Raw genomic sequence first — 6,792 nt, 5'->3', positions numbered from 1 at the left:
TCCACATATGAAAAACACACCATCAGGGAGGCCACTGGAGCAGTGCTGGATTTTGATATGTTAGTGCTCACATGATTACACCACACTGTGTCATTGCAATGTATAGGTTCTGAAGCATTTACAATCACTACCCCTCTGGTAACATTAGCTTCTGAATAGTTAAAAAAAAAAATAGACAGAAGTCCATCTTTAGTGATCCCAAAAGTTCTCTCTCCTGTAGTTCAGCACTCAGCTCTCGCGGCTGCTGTTGTTTTACACAGAGTTGCTGCCCTACCGTTATCAGGCAGGTCGACCAAGCATGTTCTGAAAGGGTTATTTGCAGATGTTACAGACAGACAAATGGTGTCCTGTCCTGTGGCACCAGCCATAGTTACCCACACATTTCTTCTTTCTGTGACCGATGTCCATGGAGCTGCCATACAGCTTGTTAACACTCCGACGAACGCAAGGCAGCTTGGAGCGCTGGCCGTACCCATCGTGCAGGGATCCACTTGTTCACTGCTCCTGTAGAGACACAAGCGTATCCTTTCCCCCACGCCATAAGAGGGAATGGTCCTTCCCAATTACCTGTTTCCAGATTCTTAACCATCACCGGAGCTTGCCCTCGGATGGCCTCAAGTACAGTAGATGATCCAAAATGTTTCTGCATTGGGGAGGAATTGTCACTCCAATGATTTGGAAAACTGAGCACATACATTGCTTTTGCTAACTTTTCATTTGCAGATTTCCTTTCCATTCCCCCTTGTGGTTTAACAGCATATTTTTAAGTGTGCCATGGGCACGTTCAGTGATGGCCTGTCCAGTGGGGTTATGTGGGATACCAGTAACATGCTCCATGCCCCAAAGAGCAAGGAAGGTTTGGACTGCGCGAGAAGCATACGCTGGCCCATTATCTGTTTTTCTACACGTGGGAGCTCCCATGAAAGCAAACGCTGACCTCCAATGTTAGCAAACATCTTTAGCACGTTCTCCTGTATGAGCAGAGGCAAACAACAAGCTGGAATGGGTATCAGTAGTTACATGTACATATTTGTGTCGGCCCAGTGACGGGACATGAGTTATACCAGATTGCCATAATTCTTGAAAGCACAAACCGCGCGGATTAACCCCATATAGAAGTGGCATAATTGTGTTCTGGCAACTGCTACAGGAACGCACAATTGCCCGAGCTTGTTCCCGTGTCAACTTAAATTGTCGTTGAGGGGCTGCAGAGTTTTGGTGATAAAATTCATGGGACAGCTTGGCCTGCATGAGTGTGTTTGGAACGAGGGCCGCATTAGTGAGAGCATCTGCTCTCATGTTACCTTCTGTGACAGGTCCTGGAAGCGGGGTGTGAGCTCTCAGATGTACAATAAATTAAGGATGATCCTGCACATGTAATACCGATAATAGCTGTTGAAACAGGTCATACAACAAAGGGTTATTAATTTCCTTTAACATTGCCCGTTCCGCGTGTTGTATTACATTGACCACATAGGCAGAATCGGAGACAATATTGAGGGGTTCATCTTTCCACTTATACAAAGCTCGTACCACCACCGGAAGTTCTACAATTTGGGTTGAACCTTCTACCAATTGTACGTCATGATGCCACTCATCATTTTTCTTCCACACAATCATGGTCTTGTGCGTTTTTCCTGATCCATCTGTAAATATTGTTAAGACATTTTCTATGGGAATGTAACTTAGATGAGTTGCTGGATACAACATCAGTTCTCCTAAAAATTGCAACATGGGCTGCTTAGGCCAATGGATACATATCTGTCCTGTGAATCCCGCCATGGCATAGTTAAAATATTCGCTAAACTGCCATAGCCAATTCAACTGTTCCATTGTGAGCGGCAAGTACAGCTCTTGTACATCTTGCCCTGTTAATTGGCGAAGCCAAGTCCTGCTTTTAACCACCAATTGTGCTAATTGCTCTGCCCAGGTAGTCAGCGTCTTTTTGCCTGTATGGGATAAAAAGATCCATTCTGTTCATAGAAGCTGCTGCTCCACCTGTTGGCCTATCAATGCTTTAGGTTGCGCTTAGGTGTTTTTGCGCTTTTCCAGCAAAAATATATATATTAAAGGGTAAATTGGGGTCACATCGATTGGCCTGGGTAACTTGGATTTGTAATAGAACAGTTTGTAATACCTGTTGGGCTTCTGGCATTAATTGCCTAGGGGAGATTAAGTCTGAGTCTCCTTTAAGTATTTGGAATAGTGGAGAAAGCAATTCAGTAGAGAGGCCTAATACTGGGCGTACCCAGTTGATAGCTCCCAGCAACTTCTGCAAATCGTTTAAGGTAAACACTATTTGAGGGATTTTTAACTTTTGTGGTGCAATTGTTCTTTCCATAATTCGCCAGCCAAGATACTGCCAGGGACATACCTTTTGAATTTTTCCTTGAGCAATAACCATTTTAAATTGGGATAATGCATCGGTAATATCATTAAGAACTCTGTCCACCAGAGAATCATCGGGTGCTGCAATTAGGATGTCATCCCTATAATGATAAACGAGGCTGTTCCTATGCAAGCGCCTTACCGGTGCTATGGCCTGTGTGACGTACCATTGGCAGATGGTTGGACTATTTTTCATACCTTGCGGAAGTACCGTCCAGGGATATCGCTGACTGGGTTCTCCCATATTGATTGAAGGCACAGAAAATGCGAATCGTGGAGCATCCTCAGGATGTAAAGGTATGGTGAAAAAACAATCTTTCAAATCAATTACGGTAATACTCCAGTGACGAGGTATCATTGAAGGAGATGGTAACCCTTGTTGCAAAGGTCCCATATCCTCAATTACCGAATTTACTGCCCTTAAATCCTGTAAGAGTCGTCATTTACCCAATTTTTTCTGTACTACAAACACAGGTGTATTCCAGAGACTGTCTGTTGGCTTTATGCGTCCAAGTTGTAATCGCTCGTCAACCAACTCATTCAAATGGTGCAGCTTTTCTCTTGCTAAAGGCCACTGGCCGACCCAGACGGGAGTATCTGTAACCATGTCGGTTTTTGGGTAAGCTGCCCCCGCCCCGCCAGATACGGGGGGCGTCTGCCGGCAACCGCGGCCCCGGGCACATAAGAGGAAAAAAAGAAAAAGGCCTGAGGTTTGAGATAAGGACAGGGAGAGATCCTTAAAGCTACTGTGATGGGCAAAACAGACTCGACCTGGGGAAAACTATTCATTTATTACTAAAACCAAAGCAGGATAATGAGAAAGGGAACAAGATAACCTCCCCCCACCCACCCCTCTTCCCATGCTTAACACCATCTCCACCTCCTTCCCCGGCCCTGAGCGGCAGAGAGTGGGGGGACGGGAAGAGAGAATGGGGGTTATGGTCAGTTAATCACACGTTACCTTATGCTGCAGTTTACTAAGAGAAAACCTACAATAATAACAAAATATAAGAACATTAATATATACAAAGTGAACAATGTACAATTTCTTACCAGCCGATGTCCAAATGACCGATACTTTGTCTGCCTTTGGCCCAGCTCCCTGCATCTGCACATTAATGAGACTTGGAAAGCCAGACAGTGTCCCCGGCCTCACCAAAAACAACTCCTATCACCAGAGTGCCTCCATCAACACTCCTCATATACAAAATCCAAAGCTTCTGAGAGGAAAACTAACTCCATCCCTGCTAAAACCAAGACAGTATTCACCCCTTATTCCATACCATTTACTTCATGCTTATACATATACACACAGATTGCTTATACTTGTCTAGAAAATTTTTAATTTCCTCTGGACTATAATCTGTTAATTTGTCTGTTTGCACTGCCTGTCTGTTTCCACTTAAACATCTTATAACTTAACGCTGTGCCTTGCACGGCAACAATACCAACCTGGATGTATCACTTGTTCCAACGGGGTCGACCTGTGACACCGCACACACCAGAACACTCAGCTGTAGCACAAATATAGATCAGCTGGAATAAGCATACGTCCACACCAACAACACTGAACAGTAACAAAAATATGACACCGTCGACACAAAGGACACACACACATGCCACCTCTATAACAAGGAAGCTCCAAAGACTGAGAGCTCCTTTTCCAGATCTATGGGACCTGGATCAAAGGGATTTTCTGGCTCGCTGTTAGTCTTTGTTTCCATGGGCGGAGGAGGGAAAGGGTAACGGGTGCTGTCGGATCCCCTTTCTGTGCGTGATTCTTTAAGGCTTCAAACATTACACGCCATGCCAGTAATAATCTTTGAGCAGCAGGATCACCCCAGGTTGGACAGTCCCATAGTTCAGGATTTATGGTGCACCAGGTGCCCACCGTATATATATTAGAGGTGTTAGCGTCTCATACGTGAGCGGACACCCAAAACAACAAACTCTTCAGGTCAGTGTTATTAATAGCACAGTTCATAGAATCATAGAATCAAAGACAAGATAGAATCATAGAATCATAGAATGGTTAGGGTTGGAAGTGACCTTCAAAGGTCATCTAGTCCAACCCCCCTGCCAGGAGCAGGGACATCCCTGACTAGATCAGGTTGCTCAGAGCCTCATCCAGCCTGGCCTTGAACGTTTCCAGAGATGGGGCCTCCACCACCTTTCTGGGCAACCTGTTCCAGTGTTCTATAACTCGCATCGTAAAAAATTTTTTCCTAATTTCCAATCTAAATCTACCTCCCTCTATTTTAAAACCATTACTCCTCATCCTATTGCAACAGGCCCTACTAAACAGCCTCTCCCCATCTTTCTTGTAGGCCCCCTTGAGGTACTGGAAGACCGCTATCAGGTCTCCCCGGAGCCTCCTCTTCTCCAGGCTGAACAGCCCCAACTCTCTCAGCCTGTCCTCATAGGAGAGGTGCTCCAGCCCTTTTATCATCTTCGTGGCCCTCCTCTGGACCTTCTCCAACTGGTCCATGTCCTTCTTGTGTTGGGGGCTCCAGAACTGGACACAGTACTCCAGGTGGGGTCTCACCAGGGCAGAGTAGAGGGGGAGAATCACCTCCCTTGACCTGCTGGCCATGCTTCTCTTGATGCAGCCCAGGATGTGGTTGGCCTTCTGGGCCACAAGGGCGCATTGCCTGCTCATGTTGAGCTTCTCGTCCACCAGCACTCCCAAGTCCTTCTCCTCAGGGCTGCTCTCCATCCATTCCCCGCCCAGCCTGTATTTGTGCCTGGGATTGCCATGACCCAGGTGCAGGACCTTGCACTTGGCCTGGTTGAACTTCATGAGGTTGGCACGGGCCCACCTCTCCAGCCTGCCAAGGTCCCTCTGGATGGCATCCCTCCCTTCCAGCGTGTCGACGGCACCACACAACTTGGTGTCGTCGGCGAACTTGCTGAGGGTGCACTCTATCCCACTGTCCATATCGCCGACAAAGATGTTGAACAGGGCCGGGCCCAGCACGGACCCCTGAGGGATGCCACTCGTGACCGGTCTCCACATGGACATCGAGCCGTTGACCACCACTCTCTGAGTGCGGCCATCCAGCCAACTCCTTGTCCACAGAGTGGTCCGTCCATCAAACCCATGTCTCTCTAGTTTAGAGAGAAGGATGTTGTGCGGGACAGTGTCAAAAGCTTTGCACAAGTCCAGGTAGATGATGTCAGTTGCTCGTCCCTTGTCCACCGATGCCGTCACCCCGTCATAGAAGGCCACCAAATTGGTCAGGCATGATCTGCCCTTGGTGAAGCCATGTTGGCTGTCACCAACCACCTCCTTGCTCTCCATGTGCCTTAGCATGGTTTCCAGGAGAATCTGCTCCATGACCTTGCCAGGCACAGAGGTGAGGCTGACCGGCCTGTAGTTACCTGGGTCTTCCTTATTCCCCTTTTTAAAAATTGGGGTTATGTTCCCTCTCTTCCAGTCATCAGGGACCTCACCAGACCACCACGACTTCTCAAATGCGATAGCCAGTGGCTTGGCAACTTCATCCACCAGTTCCCTCAGGACCCGTGGATGGATCTCATCAGTTCCCATGGACTTGTGCACCTTTAGGTTCCTCAGATGATCCCGAACCTGCTCTTCGAGTACAATGGGCAGTTCTTCATTCTCGCAGTCCCTGCTTGCACCTTCTACAGCTTGGGCGGTGGGACAGGAACTCTTGTCGGTGAAGACTGAGGCAAAAAAGTCATTGAGAACCTCAGCCTTCTCCATGTCCTGGGTAACCAGGACACCAGTTCCCTTCTGGAGGGGGCCTACATTTACCCTGGACTTTCTTTTGTCCCCTACGTACCTAAAAAAGCTCTTCTTCTTGCATTTTATATCCCTGGCCAGATTCAGTTCTGCCAGGGCTTTGGCCTTCCTTACCTTATCCCCGGCCACTCGCGCAGCCTCTTTGTAGTCCTCCCAGGCTACCTGTCCCCACTTCCACCCTCTATAGGCTTCCTTTTTCACTTTCAGTTGGTCCAGGAGCTCCTTGCTCATCCACGCCGGCCTCCTGGCCTTTTTGCCTGACTTGTTTTTCATCAGGATGCACCTCTGCTGAGCTTGGAGGAGGTGCTCCTTGAATGTGGACCAACTTTCCTGGGCCCCTCTTCCCTCCAGGGCCGCCTCCCATGGCATTTGGCCCATCAGGTCCCTGAAGAGGCCAAAGTCTGCCTTCCTGAACTCTAGGGCAGAGAGCTTGCCATGTAGTTTCCTTGCTGCCCCATGGATCTTGAACTCCACCATGTCATGGTCGCTGCAGGCAAGGCTGTCCTTTAGTTTCACATCCCCCACCAGCCCCTCCCTGTTGGTGAGCACAAGGTCGAGCATGGCAGCCCTCCTTGTCGGCTCCTCTATCGCCTGCAGGAGGAAGTTGTCGTCCATGCCTTCCAGGAACCTCCTGGACT

This window comes from Chlamydotis macqueenii, chromosome W, assembly GCF_036417535.1.
Source record: "Chlamydotis macqueenii isolate bChlMac1 chromosome W, bChlMac1.mat, whole genome shotgun sequence".
In the NCBI taxonomy this organism is placed as follows: Eukaryota; Metazoa; Chordata; class Aves; order Otidiformes; family Otididae; genus Chlamydotis; species Chlamydotis macqueenii.
The sequence above is the reverse complement of the archived record's forward strand: the minus strand, read 5'-3'. Positions refer to the sequence as shown.